The sequence below is a fragment of the Haemaphysalis longicornis genome, unplaced genomic scaffold (genome assembly GCF_048455015.1).
Source record: "Haemaphysalis longicornis isolate Haplotype H1 unplaced genomic scaffold, Haemaphysalis longicornis Haplotype H1 scaffold_9, whole genome shotgun sequence".
NCBI lineage: Eukaryota > Metazoa > Arthropoda > Arachnida > Ixodida > Ixodidae > Haemaphysalis > Haemaphysalis longicornis.
This window is the reverse complement of record NW_027526460.1, coordinates 52,052,598-52,073,358: the sequence shown is the minus strand read 5'-3', so window position 1 is coordinate 52,073,358 and position 20,761 is coordinate 52,052,598. Positions and strand designations below refer to the sequence as shown.

At 44.6% G+C, this 20,761-nt stretch overlaps 1 protein-coding gene across 1 annotated transcript in view; it reads left to right on the top strand.

Annotated features, from left to right (window-relative positions):
- LOC144152624 (uncharacterized) overlaps positions 1-20,761 on the top strand; it is a 324,401-nt gene that overhangs the window by 73,220 nt on the left and 230,420 nt on the right. The gene's annotated exons all lie outside the window — the stretch shown is intronic.

The following is a 20,761-nucleotide window of genomic DNA, read 5'->3' as shown; positions in this document are numbered from 1 at the left end:
GAAGACATTTCAATTAAAATATGCGTGTACTGCACAGCCCTCGGCCGGTGTTTAAATCGAGCACAATGACGGGCTGCCATAATTTTCCTCGTGAAGGCAGTTTTCTTATGAAGCGGAGCAACACAACCGTTGTTTAAATTAATCTGGCTGATGTGCAATACTCACACAGATATAAAATTTTGTTATCGTTTGAGAAGCGAGTCCCACTAGAGCCTGTGCGTTGAGCCTATTTACAGTGACGGTATTATTTAGGTTATGTAAAGTATCAGAAACGTGAGTGGGCGGTACTGCTGACCGTCAGTCAACATATGCGGTCACCGATTTGTCGCTATTTTAAAAAAGAACTTTACTCGATGAATGGTTTATTGCGTTAGCTAAGCTGAGTTAGTGTGCTCACCCCCTGAAATGCTTCGATATCTGCCGTTCGAATCAAGCGAAGTGACAGTAAACAAGATTTTGGACCTCTATAATTTTGCAGCTTGCAGCCTAGAAACTTGTTTTTCTCCGAAAATGGGCAATACCTTGCTATTATGACACCTTTTCTTTTGCTGCAAGGTTTAGAAGGTTGCTGGCTAACACGCTTTGTTCATTTTGCCGCCGTGTTGCGGGAGCGTGAAGTCGTGCTTAAGGCAGCAAATGAGTTCATACTCGAAGATTTTCACTCACCATCGACAACAAACTTTATTGTTCCCAACGCAATTGAGCACAAATATATGCAATTTTTTCGCGCAAACACATAAGTATGTTTTTGCTCGTCTTGCTGGCGGCTTTACGCTGCCAAAAATTACGAGAACCGGAGACAGTCACACGTCATGGTTCAATGAAAAGCAAACGATCGCTGCAGGTTGATTCCCCACCGCCGGCCGACTAGCCCCTTCGCCACGCCCCATAAAAAGCAAAGGTCAAAACAAGAAGGAGGTGGGAGGGGAGGGGGGGGGGGCAGCGTATTTCCAAACGCTTCGCAGCACAGAGCACCCACGTGACATGTACCTAAACCCTACCAAATCACCATTATTAACAAAAACAAAGCGTAGATTTGAGTTTAAAAAAATATATTAAAGAAAATATACGCAATTAAAAAAAATAGCCCACGAGGTAGACCTTCTGGGGCTCGAACCCAAGCCGTCAGCGCCAGCACTCCGTGCTCTACGTCAAGGCTACAGAGCCAGCACGGCGGGTTTGTTTTAGAAGGAGCCTAAAAGAATAGCGCGCGCAGTGACATCACATATGTCACGTGCGTGCTCTGTGCAGCGAAGCGTTTGGAAACACGCGGGGGGGCACTCGCTTCGGTAGCATATTTCTTTGCTTGAGATCTCCCTCATTGCGTCTTTGGAAGAAATTGGCCATGGTGCTGACTGTCGTGACAGCCTGACTTGACCAGCGGCTCAGCCGATGCTTGTTATCAGACGTCCGCATGTCTCGAGACTGTGCCTGTCACCACTCTCGCTTACTAGCGGCGTCTCGCGACAGGTGCGGCTTCCTGGCACACGGCCGGTCTCACAAACAACCAAAAGGTTGAAAACCAAAAAAATGAAAATATTACGAAATAAAATAACGAAAGAAAAAGAAGTAAGAATAAGAATATTCGTTTTGAACGTATAATAAACGCGACGACTAAAATAAAAAAAGGCCGGGGAAGAACGGCGGAAATACGAATTAAAAAATTCCCAAAACGGGCCAATCGTGTAATGAATGCCCTGCACTTGCACAAAAATGCGCGGTTGGCACAAATACCACGTTTAATCGTTCAAATACTGAAAATTCAGCTAACCAGTTTAACCAAATCTGAAAAAACAGAGAAAACAAGAATAAAGAAATGTTAGAAATTATGAACTGCACTCCACCAAAATACAACACATTTAAATAGAGAACCTTCGTGGAGTTTTATAGAATCACTTTGCCGGAAGAGGTGCCTGGGACCATTTGTTCTGGGACCATAAGTTCCGATACCATAAGTTCCGGTACCATGAGTTCCGGGACCATTTGTTCCTACTTTGGAGTTGGGACCATTTGTTCCGGGACACTTTCGGGGCCATTTGTTCCGGGACCATTTATTCCTACACCCCGAAAAGGGTGTTGACCGACCGCAACACCCTTGATTTGCTGTAGGGTGTTGAAAGGGTATGAAATAGGTGCTGAGTTACTAAAAGGAAAACGGCGGAGCAGGGAGTCGACAGAGCTTCTTCCAGTGTTGCTAAGTTTTGTCAGGTTTTGCTAGGCTTTGCTAAGTTTTTTAGGTTTCGCGGTGTCCTTGCTAGGCTATAGGATACGGGCTGAGGTCAAGTTTAGCCGAATTTTACAAGGCTATTGCGTCCCTCACACTGACAGAGGGTCCATGCGGGAAACAAGCTAGGTCGACCCCCAGTTCCGCGGTTTCTCCAGCCGTGCACCGCTAGTGCAAGCTGCGCCATTTTTTTTAGTATCCCAAAAAGTCTAGTACCTTTAAAATGGTATGGTAAGAGGTGCGCATAGAGCTCATACTCAAACAGGCTCGAAAGCCGGCCTCACTGTTATAATACATGTTATGCAACATTTTGTTCATACATAAAGAACAGCTGACACGAGGCGTTGTTGAAGCCTATCTTATCAACAAGAGGCGAAACGGATGTGTAAGCCAGGCTTCTCTGACGCTGTACGAGGAGGAAAAAAGTTTTTTTATATGCCACTTAGCTAACTCGGTGAGCGGTTATCAGGCCTTTACACGGTTTTATCAGAGGTTTCAAATTTTGTTTGTTTTCGCCCCATCAGATTGTATGAGTCGGCTATAAATTTGTGTTCCTTTCCAATAAAATACTAGATCCTTTCAAATAAAATACTAGTACAATAATATACTAGTCCCTCGTCGTTTATTCCACTGCTACATACATTATGACTCTTTCTGTCTTCGCAAAAACAAATATCCAGTCGGCTTAAAGATATGAGAACAACACTTTCTAACCCTGAGACATACACCTCGCTCAAACTGACCAACACCCCGCCACCGCAGCCTTTCACGCTCACACCTTAAGAGGCATAAGCGCAGAGGGCCTTTGTCTCTTCTAGGCCACGGCGATTAAAAACCCGCGCTGCTAGTTTTTCTCTCTTCGCTGACCTTGATTTCTCGTGAAGCACATATTGTAAATACGGTAACTCCGTTCAAAACGCTTCCTGGGACGGTCGAAGTAATGCTATCGCTTCCTACATCTTAAGCCCCAAACGTAGATATCACTTGCAACTGCTTCCTGTATAAAGTTATAAATGATGACCCTTGAATTTCGCTGATGAGCGCGCGAATTCGGGCTCGTGCGCTCCTGGAGCGGCCGCCGGCGGAGCGGTGGTGTGCGCGTGCCTGTACAGAAAGACACCGGCAAAAGCGTCGTTCTGGGAGCCCTTCAAGTAGAAGTGGCCAGCCTCAGCCATGAACGCCGGGGGTTCTGGGGCCCACCGCTCCAAGGGGGAGGGAGGGTTCATCCTCATCTGCCATGCAGCCTCCCCCAACCCATGCACGACGAGCACGGCATCCTTCCGAATGTCCCCCTCCCCTCATTACTTATTTCCAAAATCAGAAAGAACATCAAGCTTACAAATTCGCCCTCTGATGTCACCGCACCAGAATACTTTTCGCGTGATCTCGAGCTTTGACGCAGAATGATGACATCGTGTTTTTGAACAGCGCAGCTGCTGTACAAGCCGTTAGTTCACCGTTGCAGGAAAAAATTCGGCGGGGAAGCACCACCTTCCCTAGACCCGCCATTTTACAGCCTGACTCACCGCTGGGTAGGGGTGTAGGAAAAAATGGTCCCGGAAAAAATGGTCCTGGAAAAAATGGTCCCGGAAGAAATGGTCCCGGAAAAAATGGTCCCAAATCCAAGGTAGAAAAAAATGGTCCCGGAAAAATCGGTCCCGAAGCCAAGGCACGAAAAAGTCTTGTTCGAGTAAAGCCGGTTAATCGAACCAAGAACGTTTGTCTTGCTAAAATGAACGAGGAAAAAAGAAAAATATAGAGATGTTCAGTTTCTAAAAATACCCGAAAAAAATTGAAGACGGCACCAATCTAAAAATGCAAACGCTGTTCTAGATTGTTGTCTATATAACCCACGTTAAGCGAAAATAAAAATATAATGGCTGTTTAAACAAACAAGCACACGATTATTCGGTTGCCGAAATGTCTGCGCACGGAGGTGTCCGTGCAGCGAAACGGTATCCATACACCGATATGTGCGTACACCGAAATATCCGTACACCGAAATGTCTGCACCGAAACGTCCGGCACCGATATGCCTCGCACCGAAATGTCCTAGACCCGGGACGACGCTGTGTGCTTCTTTGATGGAGCTCCCACGGCTGTTTGTGCAATTTTCACCGATACTGACGAAACCTCGCAGCGTAGAGCTTCTATTACCTTCCAGACACTGAGATGGCTGTGTTCGACTGAGCTACAAACCGACGGTTCCAGGCCTCGCAGTTGCTTGTGTGATTTTAATCCAATTACTTGCATTAAAATGTTTAATCCATGCTCACCCCTACCATCCATCCATCCATCCATCCATCCATCCATCCATCCATCCATCAAAGCGTCCGTCCGTCCGTCTGTCTGTTTACCCAATTTTTTTTCTTAGATTTTAGCCTCCAAAGGCTTTAATTTCGGCCCCTTATAGGAATATTAAAGCAATGAACGAGGAAAAAAGAAAAATATAGAGATGTTCAGTTTCTAAAAATACCCGAAAAAAATTGAAGACGGCACCAATCTAAAAATGCAAACGCTGTTCTAGATTGTTGTCTATATAACCCACGTTAAGCGAAAATAAAAATATAATGGCTGTTTAAACAAACAAGCACACGATAATTCGGTTGCCGAAATGTCTGCGCACGGAGGTGTCCGTGCAGCAAAACGGTATCCATACACCGATATGTGCGTACACCGAAATATCCGTACACCGAAATGTCTGCACCGAAACGTCCTGCACCGATATGCCTCGCACCGAAATGTCCTAGACCCGGCACGACGCTGTGTGCTTCTTTGATGGAGCTCCCACGGCTATTTGTGCAATTTTCACCGATACTGACGAAACCTCGCAGCGTAGAGCTTCTATTACCTTCCAGACACTGAGATGGCTGTGTTCGACTGAGCTACAAACCGACGGTTCCAGGCCTCGCAGTTGCTTGTGTGATTTTAATCCAATTACTTGCATTAAAATGTTTAATCCATGCTCACCCCTACCATCCATCCATCCATCCATCCATCCATCCATCCATCCATCCATCCATCCATCCATCCATCCATCCATCCATCCATCCATCAAAGCGTCCGTCCGTCCGTCTGTCTGTTTACCCAATTTTCTTTCTTAGATTTTAGCCTCCAAAGGCTTTAATTTCGGCCCCTTATAGGAATATTAAAGCATTCCATCTTTCTCAAAACCATTAGCTAAAACGCAAAGGGACAAAATCAAACCGCAACAAAGTTCAGATCGGACTAACTTGAAGGGAAACACGTTGGCTGGGCCATGGGACCATTTTTTCCTAGATGGTCACTGGGACCATTTTTTCCGGAACTATTTTTTCCGGGACCATTTTCTCCGGGACCATTTTTTCCGGGACCATTTTTTCCGTTTCCGCTGGGTAGCCGGCGCTCGGCGACGCCCATGCTCGCGATTTCGCTCTAAGCGTGTCAAGCTGTTCGTGTGCTTCCAGTAAAGCGGCCTAAAATGCATGCGCTTGGGTTGGGACCACAAGAAATGTCGAATAAAGCGACATTTCGAGCGATATTTTTATAGCGAGAGATTACTGTAATTCCATCAGGTGCAGCAGCTCTAGAACAAGTTGAAACAGGAAACGCTACGATGACTTGTGCAGCGCAAAGGCACGTCCAGGCGGCTATAAGGTTATCTAGCCTTAAGGCCGTCTACATGCTTTTTCTGTATGTAAATTCAATATCGCTCATATCCCCAAAATTTTATTTTACCATTTATCCTTTTTGTTTATTTATGGTCTGTTCACCCCTTTGATCTTAATTTCCCTTTCTCACCTCACTAGCTTCACCGCCGTCGTAAGTAGAAAACCCTGCCATTAGCGGTTATAACTTCTTCAGCATTCATTACAGCTTTCATTCCCTCCCTGCGTTTCACCTACGGCTGCACACCCTGTCTGGGTCTTCTGAATGCCTGTAGCAGGTCTTTTTAGGTATGCTATTATTCTTCTTGTCCTGAGCGGTATAAGAAAAAGATGGCGACGAGTGTACTGGCCAGAAGGAAGACGCATCGAAACATCTCCCTCGCGAGGGGCGCGATCAAATGCAGAGCATTTCCGGGGGCGCACGACGTTAAGTAGTTTGCGTTACGTTAATGTTGTTGCACTTGTGGAAACTGCTGACGAGAGAGCGCTCGTCAGCAGTAATTTGAATGAGTCAACGATATAAGGCGCGTTCGTAGCGGTCCCATTCTGTGTCGGCTTTGTGGCGCAGTGGGTAGAGTACCTTGTACATTGCGTTCCGCCCGCAGGGTCGAGGGATCGAAACCTGGCGCCGGATAGTATTTCTTTTTTATATATAGTAGGGAGGGGTGCGGTGCGGACTACGGACGCCAACGCGGGTGACATCGTGAGTTACTGAAATGCTCTGCATTTAAAAAAACACCAAGAAAATGCCGAGTGCTCGTGACAGCGTGCCTCACGACGACCGCAGAGTGCCCGGCTCGCGCAGTAACTTTAACAAAAAAAAAAAAATAAAATGAAGGAATCTCACACTAACGTGTAAGGATTGCAGGTAGCCAAGCTGTCCGCAAGCTTCACGACCATTGCGACAGTTCAAGTCCATGATTGAGGCCCATTGACTTCTTCGCTGCTGCCGCAACGAACTTTACTTCATCATTGTTGTTATAAGAATGACCTTCCATCAATTTTTTTTTGAAGTGGTAATCATTGGACATCACCTTGGAGGGATGTACGAACGCTTTGACCTGCCTTTCACGTTTCGAGCAAGTGTTGCCACGATAAGGGCGAACGCTGGGAGGGTTTTTTTTTTTTTTTCACAAGTTCAACTGTGCATACCGTGCTACGTAAACCCTCACAGCGCAACGAAAAGACTTTATATGAACCATCTCCCCTTATTCTTTTTTCCCATGTCCTACAACAGGGCCTATTGGCCTCCTCCTGATAAAGTCATCCATTCCATTTTCCCATCTTGGCCAACCGCCCAAGTGGGTATGTTTCACTTGACAAACGTGCGCAGGGGACACTGGGTGGTCGTCGCGAGGCATGTACTTCTTCAGAAGGTAGCAGTTAAGGCTCAAAAACACCGAAGGAAAGCGTATTTATTTATTTATTTATTTATTTATTTATTTATTTATTTATTTATTTATTTACTTGTTTTTTATTTATTTATTTATTTATTTATTTATTTATTTATTTATTTATTTATTTATTTATTTATTTATTCACAATGCCCCTTCTTCACAATTTATTCACAATAGGGGGTATTACATAGGGGACTTACATTAGAACACATATTGCATAAGCGCCACAAGTGAGGGAAAGAAAATAAAACAAAACAAAACAGGAAGGTTAAACTGAAAACGCAAATAAATACACCAACGTTGAAAAGAACGATAATGCAAAATTCAATACATAATAAAAATGAAAAAGGACACGAATACTATACGAAATGTTCAAATTTTAACATGAGCACGATATGCCACCCATCAGCACCACACACAAAAAAAGGAAAATACCAAGCAAAAAAAATAAAATATTAACAGCAGAGCTGTTTTACAAGCCGTAAGTTCCCGTTGCAGGAAAAAAATACCAAGAAAATGGCGAACGCTAGCGAGCGCGTGCCTCGTGGCGACCGCAGATTCCCCGGCTCGCGCAGTGGCTGTAGCAAAAAAAATGCCATCTGAAATATATAATCACCATTGTAACCGTGAAATTAAAGGAAGTACACTCCTTTTAAGTTTTCGGTTTTTTTAAATATGAAGGAAGAGATAACAGAATCTCAATAATTTCTCAAATATTGCACTTCATGTATACTTCGCATGTTCACGACACCCTTCATGCTCTGACATTTTTTTCATAGAAGCTTTGAGAAGTCTGGAAACCCGCTTCGCTTCGCACCTTGCGTAGTACCGGCGATAAATAATGAGGCAGTGACTTGGCGCCTTACTAAACGTTTCAAATTTGAATTGGAATTTAGATTCTGAATATGAATTTATTTTCATTTTGTGTTAACAAGAATGTTTTTGCTGTACAGGGTTACAGAAGGAGGTCCCAGAGTCAGAGACTGAAGGGGTACCTCCTGTTCTTCTTAACCAAACGGAAACACAGGTTATAATCAGAAATATATTCCTGATATACATATCACATACCGCATGTATACAAGCACACAGAACAAGTAAAGGAGGACGCGGGTTCGATTCCCGGCCGCGGCGGCCGCTTTTCCAATGGAGGAGAAAAGCAAAAACGCCCGTGTGCACGAGATTTCGGGGCTCGTTAAAAATACCCAGGAGGTCACAATTAATCCGGAACCTTCCACTGCGGCGCGTCTCATCGCCTACGTTGCGTCGGCACGTAAAACCCAACAATCAATCAAAACAACAAGAAAAGTGCCAGTAGACAAAAAATCCAGTATTGAAAACGAAAAGCAAAGTAATGTAACCAACACAAATTACGGTATACATACGAGAACATCGTAAGCAAGAAACAAAACACTTAACTATACACGGAGAAAGAAAAAAAAAACAATACAAGCGAGTTAAATTATTCAGGTTGTAATAAGAACGCCCGCAAATTATTTTGAAATGTATAGACGGTGCGGGATGTTTTAATAGCGAGCGGGAATGTATTACCAGAGTCCCTCAATACTTTGGTATTACAAAAATGTGTAACCTATAAGTTTGGTGAAAACTTTCCTTAGTTTGTGGTTACTTTCGGCAATAAACCGCTCATTTTCATCGAAACGGCACAGAATTACCACGACCTACTCATTAAATAGATAGAAGACTCATTTTGTGATATGCTCCCAAGCCTTTTTGCCAGTATCTTCATCCCGTAAAATGTTGGCATGCAAGGGCACTGGTGCAATGTGCCCGTACGCGTGCACCGTTGTTGCGGTTTGGAGACAGATCATGTTCACGTGCCCGCTCGTTTATGCATCGGCCTGTGTGCTCGGTATGCATTTTCTTTAGAAGTCGTGGGCAACTCGCAAACCACGCCTCCAGAGCAAAGCATACGAACAACTTGTCGTGTTGCTTGCCCCAGCCTTGCTTCGTAAATTTGTTTGCCAACAACGTGTGTGCGAAGCCGAGGCAGCGGCAGCAAATACCGTAGGTTATATCAGGCAGGCTTCCCACCTATTATTTGAGGATGACACCTCCGGACTTCTTGCGTCTTTCTCACGTGGCACGTCTGTCTCTGCGTGGTCGACCATTTACTTTCTATACGGAAGAGTTTGGACGGCGGTAACCATGCAAGATCGAATTCGTGAGACCAGCTGATTGCACGCGAAATATCTGATCATCAAAGCGCGCCCGAGCAACGTGAACACGTGAATTACAGAGAGCTGGGCGAGTTGGAAAGAGTTCAATCTGAAAATTTTCACCACGCGAAAGGACGAATACAAGATGGGACACCAACGAGCAGAGAAAAGAGCAAGAGTGCGTATCTTGTATGTTCCGTTTCCTGCAATAAAATTTTCCATAATGAATACGCGAGTTTTGGGGCGCATCTTCAAGATATAGTGACACGGTAGCTGTATTGGAAAGCGCGGGTGTAAAAAGTCCACAGTAGATAAAGCAGATATATGGCGGTGTTAGAAAACGAGGTTAAAGCGATCCTATACACTTATTTCAACTTTTTTCTATGTACTGAGTGCTTTCAGTACGTTCTTAACCAACACATTCAGTACTTAGAATAAGGGCTTGCAAACTACCTCAGCTAAAAATGGCTGCCCATCAGATAACTTTGAAACTTGCTCAAGAAATTTTACCCTCTTTACCGGTCTTCACTTTCTTCGAGCGCTCGAATGACGTCATTAGAGCGATGTAGCTGCTATTAGCCGACATCCTTTCAGTTGCAGCAATGAACACATCCGATGACCACTTTTAAAAAATCGCCAGACGAGCAAAGCACAAACGGAAAGCGGATAGGCTGCGACGAGCAAACCACGCAGGATTCGTCCGTGCTGGCGATGACTATAACTTTTACACTGCTTCAAGACAAGACGGAAAGAGTGAAAATGTTTATCGGAAGTGTTGCAGAGTCCCTTTAATTCTCCTTGAAACTTGCATTGACAAAGAATTCATGGGCAAAACTCACACCTTATCCACACTTTTAAAAGTAGTTGTAACTTGTGAAAAAGCATCATCGCAATCGTCAATGTTTCGTTTCTTTGATGGTTAAAACAGCTAAAAAGTGATCGACGTATCTCAAGACACGGAAGACGACCTCACAGTCACAACTAAAGTCTATGTTGCGATTTTACGTCTGCGTAAAAGATGTCACGCAAAAGGAGGTGACACGCGATCCATTACGATGCCACGCCGCTGAACGAATAAACAATTAGTAACAGGACACAGGAGTGGCATCGGGATAAAACTCCAGTGAAGAGAAACTCTTCAAAGACTAACCAGGGGGTTTGTGAAATGAAATCACGCTCTGGCAAAAAACACGTCAAGCCGTTCGTAGATTTTACTGAAGGCGTGGTTTACGAGTTTCTCCAATCACTCGTGACAAAATGTATATCGGAAGAATGGCAGGTGCTCAAATAACCCCAGGCGTGAGATGTCTCTAAAAGGCAACACCCCCGTCGAATTTCCGTACCCATCCGCGGTAGAAAGGACGATGCTGTGAAAAAGCCGTGACACCGTGAACTTTTGGCAGCATTTCCCAGTTGAGATATATGGTTTGCAACCGCGTCAGCGACACTTCTGTGAGCCGACGCAGCTGTGGGTACGTCTGTCCATCAACTGTCCCTTTTAGAGAGTGCCGTATATTTTTTATATTTATTTTTACAGCGAAGCTGTTTATGCCTGAAGATCCATGGATGTTTTGTGTCCGTCGACAATTCTGCGGCGACAGCACCCCCTTGCGGCGAAAACAACTTTATTGTGAATGTTCGGAAGAGCACGGCTCTTGTTTTATCAATAGTTTAAAAAAAAACAATTTTGTGAGATATCCCCACTTGTACAACTCTATCATTGCCGCGATCTTCGTTTACATAGTTAGTTTACAGTGACGTTGTAAGCGCTAAGTAGTTTCCGTCTGCTGTCAATACATGGGAATGTGTCGAAGGCGTACGGTTACAGAAAACGTCTGTAACTCTTGCTTTATCGTAACTATCCAGAAAAAACACTGTGTAACAATGGAGCGCCAAGGCGAACCTATAAATACGCCGAGTTTCATTTTTGTCATAATTAGTTCCCAGTGAAGTTGTAAATATTATGGAATTCTGGTTTTGCTGTCGGTACATGGGCTTCTACAGGAGGGAAGTGCACACCCCTAGATTTGTACGCTCCAGTCTTTCCAAGTGTCGTGACGTAATCAGAATGCTATGATCCCAACCAGTACCAAGTAGCAAAAAAAAATAAATAAACATACATTTACTAAACATGTATGCGATGTTTGTTTTATACAGCTCCCCTGGGCAGCCGCCTTTACAGAGTGGAATAAGTCCTACTATTGTTTTTTTTTATATCTTCTGCGCATGTGCTGCTGTTTCTTTTAAGCTGTGAATGTATTGGGCAACCTTTTAATTTTCCAAAACCACGTTCCGGGCTCGCGAATATCCTTGTGTCTAAGCAAGTATGCGTAAGAAAGTGTACCTTGGCGTTTTGTTGTACGAAAAGCATGGTACACTTCATCATCATAATCATCATAAGCAGCACCAGCAGCAGCCTGTTAATTATGTCCACTACAGGACGAAGGCCTCTCCGGAAATAAGAGGATTCAGCCAAATGCCCCCAGAGGTGCCAATGTTGTTCCGGTGAGGAAATTCTGTTTGGGTCCCAGGATATCCACCGTTGCACCTATCCGGTGCACCGTGCTCTGGTAGACGGTGGTGTTACAATTCGCCAGACCAGGCAGCAATTCATACCTGGGGTTGCCTTTTTTCAATATGTGCATTTCTTGAAAGAGACTAAGAGCATGCTGAGGAATGTGGCGCCGAGGGTGTAGTTTCTATCGATGAAACCTGGGGAAGCTACACACACTGGTGCTCGTACTACTTATTAGCATTCTTGTCTAAACATTTGTTTTTTGGAAAGACTTCACTGCCAAAAAAAAAAAAAAAAAACCAGAGCCTTGAAACGGTGAAGATGGGAGAACAACGAATCTGTATTGGTAGTTAACTACATATATCGAATTATGTTCGGTTACTTACTATACTGACCGAATGGAGACGCATACACAAAAGATTGCTTATAATTAATTCTATATAAATTCTCACATAATTTGTTTAGGGACAGCTTCTATAGAACAAGAGTTACAGCCGTTGTTTGTAACCATACTTCCTCCGTTAGCGGCTATGTATTGACAGTGGACGAGAATTTTATAGCGTTTACAACTTCACCGCTAAGTAACTACGACAACTAAAGGAAACTCACCCTAACGGTAGAGTTGTCTTAGATGCCGACTTCGTAACTTTTTTTAGCGGCCAATTTTAGTATGGTATTGCATTGAGCACTTTGCACTATCTTTGGGGAGAACACGTGTGTTTCTTGCTTGATTCACGTGTGAATCAAGCAGTTTTATTCAGAAACTAGCGCAAGACAGCTTGGCTGTAAAATCCACCACTACACACTAAAATACACCAGAAGGTAGAGGGGAATGCAGCCGCCTTTCTAGCTCAATTGTTGGGGCACCGGGAGCGTTATCCAAAGGTTTTGGGCTGGCATCCAACCCGGGGGATCCCTTTCTGCGTTTCTTTTCTTTCCTATTATTTCTGAATTCGTATTCAACATGCAAGAGACAAATGACATCCTCTACGGCTTCCTCGGGATTCTTGACTTCTTGTTGTCCTCTCTGTGTTAATTCAGCGAGCCCCCAATCCCACTTATAATATGTGCGTCGTTTCATCTGGTGAGGGCACGATGAGCTTCTTAATAATGTGTTTCATAAACGCGTAGGACTGTAAATAAATGAACCTCTTTGGAGGCTTTTACCTTGGACTTCGAAGCACGAAAGTTTTGTGTCAGTTTCTCCCAGCCCAGATCACCCTACACACATACTCTGGAATATGGTAGAAGTATCTTCAATAATGATAAAATTTAGTTACCTCTGTGCCTGGAAGCACAGCCCTTTGCTCCAGGTTGATGCTGCAGAGTAGCATACGGGGGAAAAATATTAGAATTCAAAAGTTGATCGCTACTAAAGAACTTCTGGGATACTGCGGACTGAGACCGGCTTTCGTTTTATCCACTGGCCGCCAATTTCCTAATCATGCTTCGTGCTTCACATCGAGTTCCCCCCAGGCAGGTCGCATGCCTAATAGATGCATAAAAACTAAACATCTTAACAAAATCTTTAAATCTCGCGTCGTACCCAAGAGCTTGCAGCGGCGGTCACCTGCTGGCATGTGAAGGGATAGTCACAGCAGTTCCTTTGTCCTTAAATCTGCATTCAAAGTGGCCTCTTTGACTGCACCACAGGTTGTATAATCTAATCGCACCCGTTCCTATGCAACACACTATAAAAAGGGGAATCGGTGCCCATACAGCACTGCATGGGCTAACCCAAGTAACTTCTATACTCGGTAGCACGTTAAGAACGGTAATAGCTCATGTACGGTATGTCAACGGGCACGCGTGTTTTGAAAGGAGATTGCTACTAATGCGTGATATCGCCTGCCTTTTCTCACGTAGGTTTTTTTGTGGTCGCTGCAGTAGTTCATAACCATATTGCGTGCAAACAATTACGGAAACGGCTCTTGCCATGTTCAAAATATAACCACTAACGTTGCGCCGCGCGGGGTAACATCCGGCCGCGGTGATGAGGCACAGCGGCAACTTCCGTTGCCGTTCTTAACTTGTACCCGAGTATTGAGTAAGTATGACCTAACTGGGCTGTTACTTCTTCCAGCGAATAGTTGGACTTAACGCTAAGACATAATCTGTCGGAGGTCCCATCAAAATGGGGGAAAAAACATACGTGACGGCGGACGATTTCCATGCCGCAAAATACGGCTGATGAAGTTTGGGTCCTACGAAAAACAAAAACTATCTATGAATCGGTTGATATTGGTGTGTTCAACAGCGATTATCGTTACGCAGTGCCACTGGAAAGATCGGATATCGGGAGCCTTCTTTGTACTCTCAAGTGTTGAAGGACTGGGGGAGGAGCGGGAAGGAAGATAACATACTGATAAAAAGAGTTTATTCGAAGTTATAGAGCTATAGAGTTTGCAAAATACCTTCTCAGTTTATCCAAGACCACGTATATTACACCACCAAAAAAATATACAGCGAGCTTAGCTGTTAAATTGGGGCGCTCTTCTGCTAGCCGTCCATTTCCATTCTTTGGTGGTTGTTACGTTAGTCCTTGCAGTACAAACGCTCCAGAAAAAAAAAGACTCCGAGGGCGCCTACTTAAGCTGTGAATGCAAAAGCGCTAATTTTTCATTGGTTATGTTGCGTCGCAGCCGAAGAGGAATTGTTGAATCGGCCCTGGTCTTCTGACGACAGCGGTCATAGTCATTGGCAAATCCCCTTGAGTGGGTACCGTAAAGTTCCGAAAGAACGTCCACCCAAAATACAGTGATATATCAAGTATTAAATACGGGATGGCCGAACTTCCGGGTCGTGTGCGAAAAACTACAAAAAAGTGGCCGCACCACAAACAAAAACTGCGAAGACATCAAGAAAAAATCCGAGATTGGCGAACTTTCAGGCCAAGTTCGGTAAGGACAAATGAGTGACCGCATCAACACGATCGCGTTTATTTTGTTCACTCATCGGCGCTAAAGCCATCAGTTTTATGGGGTGGGCGTTTTAGTTTTTTTTTTAGTAAATGGGATATTTCACTCCTATAGAAAGGTGGGCGATGTTTTGGGGGAGGGCGCTCTCTCGGAACTTTATATACGTGAGAAAGTTAACGCCTCGTCCACATCGTAACTCTTGTACCGGACACGAGCTTCTGAAGACAGCGCGGTGGCGGGGGCAAGCGTTAGGCCAGTGTCCAGCGAGTGTGTGGAAGTAAGTTAGAGGGAGTTGAGACCGTATCCTTTCAGTCCGTATGTGGTGGTCCTGAGTGTGGGGTCACTTCGTAACTTTTTTCCTAGAAAGGTGAAAAAGGGCACAGTTTGTGAGAAGAGAATTTATTATAAAACCACTGACGTACACCGCTACTAAATGGCTCGTGCTAGGCCTCTTTTCGCGGCAAATAATAATCATATTGGGTACGATGACGGCTCTGTCGTCTCGTCGCCACTGACCAATCACCTGAAGGATTATGCCATGCCTATGTTCATCCTTAAGGCGTGGTTACCTAAAAGTCGAAGCCAACGACATTCCAAGCAACGTCAAACTCTTCATATACGTTGAGCTACGCGTACCGGTTTTCGACGTTTTCTAAGTCGAAAGTTACAATACATTGTTCACTATGTCTACCATTGGTCAAATATAGCCATGGAGTCAAAGTAAGATAGTGGATGCCTGCTCGGCTCGCACTCCGGAGGCCCTGGTCCGGGTTCCCACCCAGTCACAAATTTTCCTAATTTTCATTTCAGTTCGAGTACCTGACTTTTATTCTGTTTGGGCCGCGCTCAGTTTGTGTGACATTTCGATGATACGGTTGCCTGAAGTCGGATTTTCTGTTTGATGGGTCTTTTAATGTTTTCGCATTGAAACATGTTGTGCAGGAAAGTTTTCAGCTGCGTGTTGTTTACCCCATGTATAGCTGTTGCCGCGGTGGTTCGTCCTGCTTCAAGACGTATTCCAGCTTTACATCTGCTCACGACAAATATGTTACATGCACATATGCATTTAAAATAGAAAGTATGAAGTTCGCAGCAGCTGGCATTAATATTAAAACAAAGTCACTTCGCGAACATAACAAAATTTATTCAGACGTTTCGGCCGGGGTCTGGCTGGCCGGCCGTCCGCGGCCGAAACTTCCGAATAAATTTTTATTTTATGTTTTTAGTTCTCGCCGGACTTTCGAAAAAGAAAACCGAATTCCTTTAAATTCACATAATATCTTGTAGTCTATCTCTCCTTTGCCTCTCCTATCCACCTTTCTGGCATACTTAGGTGTCTACATAACATCTAACCTTTCCTGGCAAACTACCTTACCAGTTCACATTAAAAAGCATTCTCTCTCTCTCTCTTTCCTGGCAAACTCACATTAACTATATCCCTAACAATGCCAACTGCATGCTTGGTTACCTCCGTCGCAATTTCTCAATGGCCCCAGTTAACGTAAAGCTACTTCTCTACAAAACACTAACATGCCCTAAGCTTGTATATGCCTCTTCTGTCTGGGACCCATGAGTAGAATATCTAACAAATGCAATATAATCTGCTCAAAATCGTAGTGTACGTTTTATTCTTGCTAACTACTATCGGACACCAAGTGTAACATCTATGAAGACTACCTTAAACCTTCCTCTCCTCTCACACCGTAGGAAACTAGCACGATTAGTACTACTGCACAAAATTTACTATTACAATTAGGAAGAAGTGAACTTTTCTCTGCACCTTCATACATATCGTGTCGTACTGATCACCTCCATAAATTATTCGTTCCGCAGTGCCACTCTAATTTATTTTTCTACTCATTTATTCCACAAACCAACACTGCATGGAACCACCTCCGCGGCTCAATTCCTAGCATAACCGATTTGTCTGCATTTAAAAATGCTATAAAAAACACTTTCGTTAATCCGCGTTTTTGTTTTGTTTTTTTCTTTCTCGATTTTTCCTGTTTTTGATATCCTTTCCTGTGTTTGCATTATGTATTAACTCCACTCCCTTCTGTAACGCCTGCGGGCTGCCTTGAAGGTACAATAAAAGAGAAATGAAATGAAATCCCCTCCCCCCTTCAAAGTCACCACATCAGCAGGTGTTCCGATGTCCACCCCTAGGTGTGACAGATTACGCCTGATGGTGTACTTTCCTTTCTTTTTTTTTTCTTGACAATAAACTCCCCCCTTCGTTCATTCGTTATCTGCACCCTACCGAATGGTAATGACGATGAGACAACCATAATCACGCTTGTTTTAACGTCCTTCGTCTTAGTGCACGCCCGTCCGGATTGTATTGGCTCTCGAAGCGACTTGGCGAACCCAACTATTGGCTCCTCCGGGGAGGCCCGCAGCCAGTGGCTGCCTGCCTATGGAGCGGCGTCCTCGGCCTGAGTAGTGGAAGGTTGTAAAGAGTGAGGGTGTGAATACCCTGCCGGGCATCATGCTGGTTTGTCTGTTTGTGCTCCGCCTGGATGAGTTGAACTTGTTTTCCGCTTCCGCGCACCTTGTCCCGACGGAAGTAACCTTATTAGTTGCAGTGACATCACTAGTCGCACGCTGCTGGTTATTTCGCGTAGGGTCACGGGCTGCCCAAATTAGCGTTCAGCAAAAGTCATTGGGTCATTGGAGTTTTCAATATTATAAGCGACTTCTGGTACCCTGGGTTCGACCGCAGTTATGATTTGTAGGTATCTTAATATCGTTCACACGCGGGCCACACAAACACCGAGTATATTTATATACCCCAACCAAACCGAAAACCGAGAAACATATTTTTCAGGAACTCCACCCGAACCTGAATTGCTATATTTTTTGTGTGTGCACGCTGAGCCCCAACCAGAACTGAACCACAAAAAGAAATGACGGCTGCCGGTTCATGAAAAAACGGATCTACCATCCGTTATTGGTTATTTGTGATTATTTGGGGCCTTTCCATTGAACGCCTTGTGAACGTTGTTAACTCCCACGCCATTTTCTTTTGCATATCAATCACAACGCTATAAACACTCTCTTCGTGGTCATTAGACATTAAACAATAGAAACAGATTGCAGAAATTTGGAAAGCAAAAGTTTTTTGAACACCTGACGGAGGCTAACCATCCCCCCAAAAAATCAATGAAAACAAAATAAAAAAATTCAAGAATACAAAACGCAAGAAAAACAAAAAAAGAACAAGAATAATGAAAACGGTACCTAAACTGTGTACATAATAGGCTTGAAAATGCGAAAACAAAACTAAAAGTGTAAGGCCAAACCTTCCCTTCATTAATAATAAAAGAAACGGTACAGCTTAGAGCCAGTAAGCATTCGAAGACAATTCGTGAACTTGGACATCCGTGGTTATGTCTTCGTAACATGGGAAGAGGGGCGCGCACCAATATTTCAACGGTATGCTCCCGCTGGTCCCTCAAGCAGAGTGCAATGATGAGCAAAATAAATTTCACCTGCTCGACAGCCTGCAGACAACAGGAAACATCGACTTCATCTTTCCCTCGCTTCATCTGTCGAGGGACAATCACGATGCAACATTGCTGCAGTGCGCTGGGGCATGTGCCGACTTGTTGCATTTCACAATTCTTTTTAAAAGGTTTCACCACTAGAAAGTAAGGGACCAGCCGGATAGGCCATTAGCTGGCGACCATGCACAGCGGCGGGGGTTTGATCGCCACTCCCGGCGGCCGCATTTCTGATGGAGACGAAGGACGAAGTCCTCCATGTGTCGATATTGTTACAGTGTGTCCGCAGCCAAAGAATGGGTAGGTAGTGCATATTCCCAAACATAGCGGGCATGTGCTCAGGCTCATTTGAAAAGAAGAAGACGCTAGGCACGTTGGGCCTTCGAGGGGTCATTGGAGGTAGAAGAAGACGTTCGTGCTATGGACAACACAGTGTTCGTGCTATGGACAACACAGTGTGTTAAATACACTTTCATTTTCACGTATCAATAACAATATTTAAACAGTAACAATATTTAAACTCATGTTAAAGAGCCCCGGGTATCTTTAATTACTGAAAGAGCACGAAATACCGTGCACGTGGTTAAACATCACGCTGTAAAGATCGTACACGAATAAACTCTATTTGTTTAACCGCGGAGATGTTGCACAAGCCGTAAGTTCGCCGCTGCAGAGAAAAAATACCAAGAAAATGCCGCGCGCTGGTGAGCGCGTGCCTCGCGGTGACCGCTGTGTCCCTGGCTCGGGCAATTGCTTCAGCAAAAAAGAAAGAAAAAACCCTCCAGCCCTATAGTAAAGCGCTACCGCGCATGTAATGATTGGCATGAGGAACACGACGATGTCGATGCATGTGACGATGACTACTATTAGCACAGTGCGAAGCAACGACGGTACATGTAAATGAACAATTTCAAACTTGTACAAATGCGTGGTGATACGTCCTTCAGTGCCCACGTGTAAGAAAATCCTGCAGTTTTTCTATGGTTCAAGCCTTTCGCGACTTAGTGCAAGCTTCGCCAGCTGAGCTGGTGAGAGTCTACAATGCTGAGAATGACTTTGCGTCCACCACTCGTCGCATAGATGATGACGACCTCTTCGATGCATTTGACGATGATTACTAGCACCACAAATATGCAAACAAACAATAACACTGAAACTGAACTATGTGTCCGGCAATGCTCACTTACAACAGCTTCGCCATTCAAGTCTTGCGCTTGAGTGCAAGCGTCCCTGAATTTTTTTTTTTTTGCCACGGGAGCTGCCGACGGCTTCGAAAGGCGACGCCAAAAAAACATTCCAGGGACTGCAAGACATGTTTCGCATACAAAACCATCTACAATCGAACCTGGTTAATTCGAACTCCGAGGAGATAGAAAATCTGTTCGAATTACCCGGAGTTCGAACTAGCGAGGGTCCCTTTAATTGTCGGTACAGCGCACGCTACCAGTATAAGAAACGCATGCGCGATTATGTATATGGTATTGCACGTCCTTCGGAGTGCACTTTCAATAATTACGTGATGCGAAAGTACGGCATACGCCACTGTTAGTTCGAGATGCGGACCCGAAGAAGCTGGCGCGCACTTCCAGACTGCGATCCATAGTGCAAAGGTCGCGTGGTTTATGCCAGCTGCTTCAGTGTACGCAGGGCAAGCACGCGGTTACGGGTTTGGGAAGCTGCGGAGGCTAGCGGCGTGTTGAACTTTGGCCTTCGGCTTCGAATTTCGCTGAACGTATTCTGTACAGACGGGTAATATTGCTCGAATTAACCGTGGCACGTGTTTCAAGTTCACATTAGCCAGAGTTTTCCCCCATTCAAATACACGTCACTTTGCCGGGACCAATAGACCAGTTCGAATTATCCGTGTTCGAATTATGCGACTTCGAATTAACGAGGTTCTACTGTATTTGTGGATTTATTTAATTGATTGTTGGGTTTAACGCGCCGACGCAACGCAGGCGATGAGGCGTGCCTTAGTGGAGGGCTCCGGATTAATTTCGCCCGCCTGGGGATCTTTCCCGTGCGCCGAAATCTCGTACACACGGGTGTTTTTGCTTTTCGCCTCCATCAGAAAAGTGGTCACCGCGGCTGGGAATCGAACCCGTGACCTCATGCTCAGCAGCGCAACACCTTAGCCACTGAGCCACCGCGGCGGGTTACTGTATTGGTTAAATACATTCAGAAGATGATTGCAAATGGTGCGAACGTAAGGGATACGTGTATGTAAATGTCTCTCTTTGCGGAAATATACACATATGCGTGGTGCTCTCCTTTCATGTGATAAATTGTGGCTCTACGCGCCATTGTGAAACCACAGCAGCTTTAATTATTCGCTGCAGCTTGTTGCTGCTTGCTGGCTCCGCATGACTTGTTTCTCGTC